Source organism: Gossypium hirsutum, chromosome D07 (genome assembly GCF_007990345.1).
Source record: "Gossypium hirsutum isolate 1008001.06 chromosome D07, Gossypium_hirsutum_v2.1, whole genome shotgun sequence".
Classification (NCBI taxonomy): Eukaryota; Viridiplantae; Streptophyta; class Magnoliopsida; order Malvales; family Malvaceae; genus Gossypium; species Gossypium hirsutum.
Genome location: NC_053443.1, coordinates 19,349,917 through 19,361,756, shown reverse-complemented (window position 1 = coordinate 19,361,756; position 11,840 = coordinate 19,349,917). Strand labels below are relative to the sequence as shown.

General features: G+C 29.5%; 1 long non-coding RNA gene across 1 annotated transcript; it reads left to right on the top strand.

The window, feature by feature from the left end:
- The first annotated feature begins 5,714 nt into the window (after positions 1-5,714).
- On the top strand, positions 5,715-7,396 carry LOC121219204 (uncharacterized). Its single transcript, XR_005915872.1, has 2 exons — positions 5,715-5,820; positions 7,068-7,396. It is a non-coding gene; the product is annotated as an uncharacterized lncRNA (long non-coding RNA).
- The last annotated feature ends 4,444 nt before the right edge of the window (positions 7,397-11,840 follow it).

Genomic DNA, 11,840 nt, shown 5'->3' with positions numbered 1-11,840 from the left:
CCTCTCCATCCCACAGCCTTTATGTATATAACATGCTTAAATAGCATTATACATAATTTCACTATTCACTTATATTTAAATTCAAATCTGTCTAGTCGAGTTACAGTCACTAAATTATTTTTATCTAGAGCTACAGTGCTTCAAATTAAGTCTATTAACTTTCCCTGAACCTAGACTCACATATTTTCTTACCATAAAATTTTCAGAATTTTTTTCTTATTCAATTAGTATAGTTTAATCTTTAAAGTCACCCTTGTTTCACTGCTCAACATCTCTGACCTCTCTTCACTAAAAATAAATTATCTCATTGTACAGAATTCAGATGATATTTCTGTTTATTGAATTTGAAAATAGACTCATTAAAGATTCTAATAATATAAATTATAACTCATAATTATTTTTTAAAAATTTTAATTATTTTCCAAAGTCAGAACAGGGGATTCCAAAATCAATCCGACCCTGCCTCACTAAAATTCAAATATCTCAAAATATATAACTCTTTTGCTTGCTATGTTTCTTTTATTAAAAATAGACTCATTAAGCTTTCATTTAATATCTTATTCACTCTCTAATTAAATTTCTAAAAATTTTGGTGATTTTTCAAAGTCACACTATTGTTATTGTCCAAAACTGTTTTGTTGCTAATTTTACTTTTTCATAATTTCACTTTTTCACTTTCAATCATTATTCAATTCAATTCCACACATATATTCATCATTCAATCACACTTAATCGTTACATGATCTCATGTATTTTTACTTAGTCAATTTCCTGCTAAACACTTCGGAATAATAACAGATACACGGTGGATTCAGCACACAGTAACCAGACTTTGTAATCAATGATATCCGGTGGGATCAGCACATAGCAACCACCTTATAATTAATGATACCGGTTCACATAGTAGCCTGCACATAGTACTACACATGTGACCATCACTATCCGATACACATAGTAGCTGCACATAGTACTACACACGTGATCGAAGCTATCCGGTACGCATAGTAGCCTGCACATAGTACTACACATGCAACCTATCATTCTGGTACACGTAGTAGCCTGCACATAGTACTACACACGTGACCATTACTTTCACTTTCACATAGTGGCCTACACACAGTCCATGCCACACATGTGATCATTTCTGTCACTTCATTCGTATCCCTTTTTATTCTGAATGTTCAATCGAGAAATTTCTCACTTTTCTCATTTTTTCCTTTTTCACTAATCAAAGTCAATTCCTTGTCTTTCTTGACTTATAATAACACATTTAACTTATTTAACACTCACATTATTCAATCCAGTCCAAAAATCACATTTTAGAAAAATTACATTTTTTCCCCTAAAGTTTTACAAAAATTATGATTTTGCCCCTAGGCTCAGAAATTAAACTTTATTCCTTTTTCTTATGTTTTATGACATGCTGAACATCTTTACCTTCTATGGCAACATCAAATTCTCACTCTAACACTTACTTATGAACATTAGGTATTTTTACCGATTATCTCAATTTACTCGTTTTCACTTAAAATCGGCTAGCAAAAGTTATTTAACATAATTTCAAGCTTCATATTCTATCATAAAACACCAAAATAAACATATTTCACCTACGGGTATTTTTCCAAATATGAACCCTAGATTAAATTATTGCTAGAATAAGCTAAATCAAGTTACTAGGACTCCAAAAACGTAAAGAACATTAAAAACGAGGCTTGGAATCACTTACTATGGAGCTTGGAAGCTTGAAAACCCTAAATATGGCTTCTCCCTGGATGATTTCGTTCACCATGGAGAAGATGGACAAATTTTTGGCTATTTTGGCCTTTTTAATTCTTTTAATTACTAAATGACCAAAATGCCCCCAACTTAAAAATTTCTTAATTCACTTATCTCTTGTCCATTTTTGTCCAAAAAGTTAAAAAATGGTATAATTACCATTTAAGGACCTCCAATTTAAAATTTCATAACAATTGGACACTTCTAACATGTAGAACTCAACTTTTGCACTTTTTACAATTTAGTCCGTTTGACTAAATTGAGTGCCCAAACGTCAAAATTTTCGAACGAAATTTTCACAAAATCATTTTTTGAAATCGTAGACCATAAAAATATAATGAAAATAATTTTTTTTCTCGTCAAATTTATGGTCCCGAAACCATTATTCCGACTAGCCCAAAATTCGGGCTGTTACATGGGCAACACTATTTCTCGCCTAAGCGGTGGTCAAGAGAACCAAAATGATGTTTTGATTAAAAGAACATTTTCACCCTTTTAGACCTAATTCTTAGTCCATACAAATAAGAAAGAAGTCAATTTTCAAAAGGAATGATCAAAGGGTGTCTCTATAGTCATTTTAGAGAGGATTTGAAAGACAAGATTCAAGGGAGTGTAAGGAGGATGATTTCTACTCTAGGATTACATCTTCTTTCTATTTTAGTATTTTTATTTCATGTTGATATTCACATTTTCTTACTATTTTGAAATGTTTTTTTGTTGTGAGGAACAAAACTTTATTTTCTAGAGATTCAATGGAACTCAATTTTTAATTTGAATTGGGTTATTTTTGGATTCTTATTCTTTTGCTAATAAAAGTTGTATATATTGATTTGTATTTAATACTTTCTATTAACGGGTTATATTTGGAATTTTTTTAGTGTAATCTAAGTGAAACTTGGAAAAGGAAGCTTATTTTAGACCCAATCAATATAGCTTGTGATTGACCCTTGAGATTAGGATAGAAATATACCTAAACACCATAGGTATCCTAATTAAGGTTGATGCTTAAAGCTTTTATTAGATTACAATTTACCATAGGAATATAGAAAATTGATCTAATAATTAGATTCATTATTGATTCAAGAGAACTTAGTGATTAATCAAGAACCTTAGGTTAACAACCAAAATATAAGGATAGAAGGATAGAAATACTCATTGAAGGGAAATGTAGGGGGAAAGTTAGGTACATATATTTATAGATATTAATAAACTTTCATTTAAGGATTTACAATTATTTTCTTATTTCGTGTTCTCATTCGCTCATATTTTTAATTCCTCTTTTATCATTTTTAACTTGGACTGAATTATATTAGTGAGAATTATTTAGCTTAATTTGGTCTTTGAGGGATCAAAATTTTTTATACTACTTGTATAGTACGTATGCTTGCATGTGTTTGAAAATTCCACAACAAACCCTCCGTTTCATTCCCTCCAATGTGACATCCATCTTAAACATGATGTTAATGGAATTTTTCAATTAAAAAATGACACCTATATCAATCATCATGATTGATCCATTACAATAGAATTGTGTAATAAATCAATTCGTCATTTTGGCAATTGAAGTTGTAAAATGTTAAGTTAGAAAAAATGCTAAGAGAATAAAAAATTTCAATAATAAAAACATTTTTAATCATAGTTACAACTTCAACAATATAAAAATAGCGTTTAACATAAAAAAACCATATAAAATTATTAATAACACTAATAATGGAAAAAATGCAAAAGACTAACATGATAAAATTTGAATTTGAGAGCTTAAATTTTGAGAGGCTTAGAGTTTTGCTTGAGAGAATAAATTTTGACACAATCTCATTATAAGGTCTGATCATATCTATTTTTTTTTACACAATGCTTAGAACTACCCATAGCCCCTCGCCAGCACATAAATAGGAGGATAATGCGCTTTAGTGCACTCGAACCTACGTCTTCTTGCATTAGTAACAATGTCCATGCCAATTGGGTTAGGACTTAATTGACATATTATATATATACATGCCTGACCTTGTAGGTAGCCTAGAAGTGCAACTTCCTAGGGCCCAAAGTTGGAAGGGAGCCAAAAAATTTTATTTCTAAAAAGAAAACAGTTTTTCTCATGAACTTTTCATAATAGGCAAGAAAATAAAAGCAGAAAATAAAAGTGTTTTCAATTCTTCCCAAAAAAAGTGTGCTTTGAATTTTTCCTTGCTTTATCTCTAACTCTTTGACTTCTCCAACTGTCCCTTACATCCCAAATTCCAACCCCAATTGATAAAACCAAAAAAATCAATGTTTCTATTTTTGCATTGGAAACAAGATAAAAAAGAATCGAGAAATAAAGAGGTGATGGATTTGGGGTTGTGTTTTTACTTTAAGCTTTTAGTATTCCTGGGGAACTATATGTTATTGGGTTGGTTTTAATATGGTTCAACTCGAGCGAATCTTGTAATGCGGGTATTGCTTCATGTAATTGAAAGAATAGTACGAAAAATAGCGATTTGTTCTTGTCTTTTTCTTCCTAATGTTATACAGATTCTGGGTTGTGTTTTTACTTTAAGCTTTTAGTATTCTTGGGGAAGGGAACAACCTTTGAGTTAGGTTTTGTTAATGTTTTTTCTTTTTAAGGGAAGTGAGGAACTATATGGTTTTCAATTTCATGTTTGATATATATGGTACGGGGTTGGATTTGTCAATTTGATATCATATCATCATTATCATCATCAACAGTTATATATATAATATGGTGGGATTTGGTGGAGTTTCGAGACCGGAGACTCGAAATTAGATGAGAAGATGAAGCCAGTTTGCTATAGTCTATAGAGTAATATTTTAAAGTATGAAGTATTATGCCATTGTCCTATTAAAAAAATTTCCTTGATGCTAAGTTTTTGTTACTCATTTAATTTTTTATTTGCATTTCATTTAATTTTTAGTTAATTACAATGTCTATTTGTAATTGATTATTATAATTATATTTACATAATTCCAATAACTCGATTTGACTTTTGGATCTAGCAAATGTGAAAGCAAATATTCAACTTAAAATTCTTCTATTAGGTGCTATTGTTTTATTTTGTTGTGTCACTTGAGTATCTGATTTATATTTCATATATAATGTTGTCTAAGAATCATTTATCTAGAAGTGAAAAAAGAGAAAACGTGCTGAAGAGTTAAAAAAATCACAGCAAGATGCTATTGATAAATTTATTTTTAAAAAAGTAGTTTTTAATGAAAATTTGGATCAATCAAATGAAAGTTTGCATGTCCATGAGAATGATGAAATTAATGATCTAAATGAGCCGAATGATTTATTTTTAAAAAAGTAGTTTTTAATGAAAATTTGGATCAATCAAATGAAAGTTTGCATGTCCATGAGAATGATGAAATTAATGATCTAAATGAGCCGAATGATGTGCCAAATGTATCCAATATTGAAAATCTTGATCTTAATGAAGAACAAACAATTCCTCCTGATATTGGCATTGATGGAGGACAAATAATTCCTTCTTTGGATATTTATGATTCTAGAAATTGTGCTAATCTTGATAACAAAACAAGGGACATTTTATTTGAAAAAGGGCCTATAAGAGATGTAACAGGTCGATTGTTGACCCTAATCGGAACAGTAGTTTCGGGACCACACATCCGAGTCTGAAAAATATTTAAATATTTTATTCTGTGTTTATTATGTGTGAATTTACATGTGTAAAAGTTTCGTGAATTAATTTTATTGTTTGAGTGTTTAATTTGAGAAAAGGGTTTAATCGCGTAAAATGAAAATTTAGTGGTTAAATATGAAAGTGCCTAATTGTTGTTGTCTTTATAAGTTGGAGGCCTTATGTTGTAATTTAGCCAATAGTAATAGGTAGTGGATGGCATATGATAATATGTGATATATATATTTATAATAAAAGTTAAAATAATAATAATATAATAATATATGTTATAATAAAACAAAACATTTAAAACCCACCATTTTATGTTCATCTTTTTCACCGAAAGTAGAAAAGAAAAGAAAAAGTTTGAAAGCTTCAAATATTCGGCCATTTTGAAGCTTAATTCAAGGTTAGTTTTTGTTTGGTTTTTTGATAATTTTTACGTTTTTGAGATCGTTGCTTTGAATACTTCAAAACCCATGTCTTAATTTTGTGAATTGTTGATGATTTTAAGAAATGCCATTGATGAATTCTTAAGCTTTGTGATAGTTGATGATGAAATATGAAAGATATGTGAAAAATTAACATGTTTTGTCTTTGAATTTTTGATGAATTTGAGTAATTAGGTTAAATTGTAAAAAATAAAATTTTGAAGGATTAAAATGTGAAATAAATGAAATTTGTGGGCTTGTATGGACACTAGGAATATTAGGTCCTTAAGGAGTGTAGTCAAATTTTGTGTATTTTGTGTTTTGAGCAAAAGGGCTAAATTGTGAAAATGTGAAATATTAGGGGTAAAAATGTAATTTGTCCATTTATGTGTTCTTAGACTAAATTGAATGAAAATATGTTTAAATGAGATTTATTTGAATGTGTTTAGATCAAGAAACCAAGAAATCAGATTTAGATCGGGGGAAATCGAAAGTAGTTGAGTAGCCGATTTATTAGTCGACGACATCCGAGATAAGTTATTAAGCATATATATATTCGTATCGTTTTAAACCAGCTTGGTATTTATGTAATTACGTTGAATTAAATGATATATATATATACATGTAGTGATAAAATTATTGAAATAAGATGTACTGAGTTGTTGACTTTCGACACTAAGTGTGCGAGTTTAATTGTAAAGCACTAAGTGTGCGAGTTTAATGGAAAAGCACTAAGTGTGCGAGTTTGATTATTGAGAACTAAGTGTGCGAACTTATTAAATATTTTCGAATAACTATTAGCATTGAGTATTTTATCTTATTGAGAAATCATGAATAGAAAATGAGTAAATACTTGGAATTCTTGAGTAATAACCATTATGGTTGTATATAAGGTTAAGCTTGGTAGGTATTAAACCTATGTGGTGATTTTATTTGGAATCATATATATATATAAGATGATTCTTTATATTACATGATGAGGAAATGCATAATGTATTTGGCCTTGTGTTTAAATTTGAAGAAATGTTTATGGTTGTGTAATTATATTGATTTTAGTTAAATCATAGTAATAAGTGAATAATTATCTTATGATATGGTAAACTAAAGGTAAGATGATTTAGTAGTATGGATTTGTTGAATATTATTTGAGATATCGGGTTAAATAGTAGTGTTTATTTGCTTATAATTAGCTTACAATGTGTTGAATAATTGTTTTGATGTATAGATTTTGGTGAACGCTACGTGTTCGGGGATCGTCAGCTAAGCTCATCACACTATCGATATTTTCTTTTGGTACTTCGTTAAATCGTTTTCAAATATATGGCATGTATAGCATAGTTAACATATAGATTTTGGAACCAATGTGTATATGTATTGAAAAGTCATGCAAAAAAAATGGCTTATCTCTTTTGGTTTGAATTCAGTATTAATGCATATGCTTTAATGGTCTAAAATGTGGTATATGTTCATGTTATTTTTATGCTTAAATGCTGCACAATTTCTTGTATATATATGCTGCTCAATTTGTTGTATATTTGCTGCCAATTTGTTGTATATAAGCTGTCCAATTTTTGGTGTAAAAATGCTGCTCAATTTGTTGTATATTTGCTGCCAATTAGTTTTATATAAGCTGTCCAATTTTTGGTGTAAAAATGCTGCTCAATTTGTTGTGTAATTGCTGTCCAATTTGTTGTGTATAAGCTGTCCAATTTTGGTGCAAAAATGCTGCTCAATATGTTGTATATATGCTGCCTAAATTGTTGTATATATGCTGTCCAAAATTTGGTGTGAAATTGCTGTTTAGTTTGGTATAAAAATGCTGTCCATATTGACATATAAGGGCTGTCCAAGATAGGGTAGATTACCTATGTTGTAATATGTAGTATAGTTAGTAAATTGAAATGAAATATGTGTACAAATAAATGTTTGGATATATGCTTGATTTATGATATATAATCATATATGTTTGGAAATGTTTTAAGAATTTGAATGATATTAAATTTTGATTAGGTAAATGGTAATGATATGGTTAGTATATAAAATTTGATTAATGATGCAAGTTGATTTTAATTGGTTATGTGATTAAATATATATATGGAATGAGATTTTCGTGGTTGAGTTGGTATAATTTATAAAAAAAAAAAAATTTGAGTTGGATTTTTGATCGGTAATGCCTCGTAACTCAAATCCGGCAATGGTAATGCAAGATAATGTTAGACGCATTCAAAACCGTGAAATTCGTTATCATTATCTTGGGCATAAAATTCAAAATGAATTGATTCCTTTTTGGCCGATATTGTTAAAAGTTTTATAATTAAGACCATCAAAGAGGCGAAATGTTTTTCCTATAATTCTTGATTGTACCCCTAATATTGGTCATCAAAAACAAATGACTCTAATAGTACGATGTGCGAATTTGTGAACTAATAAAATGAAAATTAAGGGGTATTTTTTAGAGTTTTTGAAGGTGGATGATACATTTAGGTCGAGACTTTTTATTGAATTACAAGATATTTTGAAGTCTCTTGATCTTAGTGTTGAGGATGTAAGGGGTCAAGATTATGATAATGGTTCCAATATGAAAGGGAAGCACCAAGGTGTTCAAAAGCGATTTCTTGAAATAAACCCGAGAGCATTATATATGCCTTGTGCTTGTCATAGTCTGAATCTTACTCTTAGTGATATGTCACATTCTTGCATTAGAGCTATTTCATTTTTTTTTGGAATTGTTCAACGCATATATTCATTATTTTCGAGTTTTACAAAAAGATGACAAATTTTACTTGACAATATCCTTGAATTAACTGTGAAATTTTATCTAATACTCGTTAGGAGAGTTGAATTAAAAGTGTTAAAGCTATTAGATTTCAAACTTCCCAAATAAGATTGGCTTTGTCGGAATTATATGAATCTTGTGATGATGCAAAGTAAAAAAGTGTAGCAAAGAGTTTGGTCAATGCACTTGAGAGTTTTGAGTTTTTGCTGGGTATTTAATTTGGTATGAAATTTTATTTGTTATAAATATGGTGAGCAAGAAATTGCAATCTAAGTCTATGTGCATTGACACCACAATAAAGCAATCAGAAGGTGTATTGTCATATTTTGAAAAGTATAGAGATGAAGATTTTACTTCTAGTATGAATATTACTAAAAGTATTACACTTGATATGAATGTAGAGCCTGCCCTTCCAACAAAGTGTCGTATTATTAGAAAAAAAACAATTTGATGAGAATAACCAAGAGGATAAAGAAATCCGGTCGGCTGATGAATTATTTAGAGTTAATCACTTTTTAGTTATTGTAGACATGACAATTACTTTTTAAAGAGCAGATTTGAGCAACTAAAAATATTTGAAAGTATTTTTGGGTTTTTGTTTGATTCAAACAAGTTAAAGTCATTGGATGAAAAGGAATTGAGAGAATGTTGTGCTACTTTTCACTCTACCTTTTCTTATGGTAATTCATTAGATGTTGATTTAAATGATCTTTTATTTGAATTGAAAGTGTTGCAATTTACTTTACCGAATCAATTAATGTCAGCCACTGAAATTCTTGAGTTTGTCAAATTTGCAAGTTGTTATCCGGATGTTTCAATTGGTTATAGAATTTTTTTTAACAATCCCTGTGACTGTGGCATCAACTGAAAGACGTTTTTCAAAGCTAAAGTTAATCAAAACCGACTTGAGGTCGTCAATGTCACAATAATAGTTGAATGGTCTAGCAATTTTAACAATCGAGAAGAATTTTTTTGGAAAACTTTGATATTAATGTTATCATTAATGATTTTGCATCTCGGAATGCTTATAGAACCCTTTTTTTTATGATTTTTTTGTATTTTTGTAGTTGATGACATTGGAGTAGATTGAATGAAAAATGTTTTTTTTTTAAATTTTGTTAGAAACTATTTTATTTACTTAATGTCATAAAAAGATTATTTTAATAAAATTATTAGTACATATTTTTATTTTATTTTATTATATTTTATAATTCTTTAAAAGAGGTCCAATTTATTATTTAGCCTAAGGTCCAAAAATATTAATAACTTGTCTGTATATATATGAATATTACTTGGAAATTGAAAAATAAAAATCTCCTAAATAAAGAAATCGTGAAAAATCCCCAGCGTAGCGGGGAATAATACTAGTCATTATGAAAGAGAACTGGGTTCCAACACCTTTTCTTTTGTCTTCCACCTTGATAATTGTTTAAGAATGGTGGAAAGTAGAAAAATAAGAAAAGATAGTGCTGCTAAGAATAGTTTTGCCATTTTTTTTTTTGTTATTCTTCTCAATCTCATCACCATTGGAAATGAAATGGCATGCTCTCCTTTTATTAGATGTAGGGTCTGTTTGATTGGCTGTAAAATGTTTTCTGGAAAATGATTTCTGGAAAATGTTTTACTTTTCTATAAAATGATTTACTGGAAAATATTTTCTGGTGTTTGATTGAATCTGTGTAAAATGTTTTCTGTTGTTTGACAGATTTCCTGAAAATATTTTCCGGAAAAGTTATTTTTACATATATTAAATTATTTTTACATATATATTAATAAATTTTTATATTTTAAATTATTTTTACATATATTGCAATGATTTATTTATAAATAAATAAATCAAATTAAATATATCAATCAAATGGTTTAATTGTTCAAGATTGACAATAATCCTATAAGATTCATTCACATCACATGTAAATGGTAAAAACTAATCAACATATTTGTAATTAAATAACTAAGTAGCAGCAGCTTGTCTAGTAATGTATTGAAGCCGAACAATATATAGAACATATAGAAAAATATCTAATCTGAAATGAAAATGCACTTTCATCCACAAAAGTGGATCATATCTGATTGTATTTAATGAAAAATCCCAATACAAAATGAAAGATAAGGTTGGTGTTTGCAGTGTTAGCCATGTCCTTAGGCATTTCAGTGCCATTGTAGATCCAACAAATGCCAAAAAGTTACAAGTTTAGTACATGAGCCGCTCCTTTCAAAACAGAGATTTAAAGATCAAACAATACCTACTAAATGAATCATACAAAGATGGCTCTACCCGCAAATGACAAACGCTTATCTCTATCCTCATTGCTCATCATTTCACTTTCCCTTTTTCTTACCCTTTTCAAATAACAAAATTGTTACAATGGCAGAAAGGAATTAGAGAAAAAAATTCATGATGTAACGAGATCAGGTGTTTCAGCCTCAATTGATAACCAAGCATATTATGTACTTTTCCCGTCCAGTTATCCAATCAGTCACGCAAGGATTTGATCTGTGGAATCCCCAAAACTCGTGGCTGCACCTAAGAGACATGAATTGTTCCCTCAACTTGATCAATTATTCCCTCAATCAGACGAACCTGTAGTCATTATTCGCAAAAAGGTTATACAAGTTATCTTTAGAATTTTGAACTCGCTGAAGTATAGCTAGTTGCTACATGCAGGCCACGGATCAAATGTATACAATGGTGCATCATGAATTTTTTCATGCAGGCCATTAACACTAATCAAAATAAGTGGTTCAAAATAAGTCCTTCCATAAACAATTTTTTCATAAATTGAACATATTAATTCAGCCAAAGAAGCAGAAGACTGCTAAAGAGGGACCAACATTAAATTGTAACAAGTATATATTTATGCCAATAATCTTCCAAACCAAACTTGAATTCAGGTAAACTTATCTCTATGCAACATAGCACTACAATCTAAACAGAATCATTTCATTATACATACAATGCCAATCATTATAAACCAAATAACATAGCTGACATACAAACCTCAATGTATTAAATCGATCCTTTCCAGAATTGATACAAGCAGTTTGCACAGTCTTGTAGTCCTTCAAATCAATTCCAGCATCATCCTTGACTTCCTCAACAACATTAGTCATATCAAATCCCAAGTCTTCCACCATTTTCTCATCATCTCTTCTTTTATGGTCAAAGTAATTTTGCTGCACTAATCTCTCCATCAATTCTATCCACTCAGGCCATGGGTG